At 38.4% G+C, this 411-nt stretch overlaps 2 protein-coding genes across 4 annotated transcripts in view; one reads left to right on the top strand and one right to left on the bottom strand.

Moving 5' to 3' along the window:
- The window catches only part of LOC107657138 (CUGBP Elav-like family member 1), a 33,037-nt gene that overhangs the window by 2,499 nt on the left and 30,127 nt on the right, over positions 1 to 411 (top strand). The window lies entirely within an intron of this gene.
- Positions 1 to 411, bottom strand: part of LOC107657141 (phosphatidylglycerophosphatase and protein-tyrosine phosphatase 1-like) — a 15,046-nt gene that overhangs the window by 11,163 nt on the left and 3,472 nt on the right. Inside the window, exon 3 of the mRNA XM_016445168.1 lies at positions 27 to 31. The gene's annotated coding sequence lies outside the window, so the exon portion shown is untranslated. The remainder of the gene's footprint in view (positions 1 to 26; positions 32 to 411) is intronic.

Here is a 411-nt window from a genome sequence, read left to right as displayed (position 1 = left end):
CCCGTTTTGGTGGCTTATCCATCCACTGCGGCTGCCATACTGAGACTAGATATTAGAGCCCGACCGATATGGGTTTTTTTAGGCCGATACCGATATTAGGGAGTAAAAAAATGCCGCTACCGATATATCGGCCGATATTCTTTTAGCAGAAGACACTAACCAGTTTTAAATTCCAGTTGCGCAGATGGGGCACGTTGTAACACTGTCTTACAATATGCTATTCTATTACATTAGCGATGTAATTTACACTATTTACTTTAATTAATTTTAATGAGAAACAATGAGAAACAGGTGAATAAAGACCAACAGTCAATGTTTAATGTTTAGAAATGGTTATTTCAAGACATGTAAAGCATTTTTGCTCGTTTATGTGGGCCGTCCCAAGCATGGTTGCAATGTGTTCATTGTCAA

The sequence above is a fragment of the Sinocyclocheilus anshuiensis genome, unplaced genomic scaffold (genome assembly GCF_001515605.1).
Source record: "Sinocyclocheilus anshuiensis isolate Anshui unplaced genomic scaffold, SAMN03320099.WGS_v1.1 scaffold944, whole genome shotgun sequence".
Taxonomy (NCBI): domain Eukaryota; kingdom Metazoa; phylum Chordata; class Actinopteri; order Cypriniformes; family Cyprinidae; genus Sinocyclocheilus; species Sinocyclocheilus anshuiensis.
This window is presented reverse-complemented; position numbering and strand designations above follow the sequence as displayed.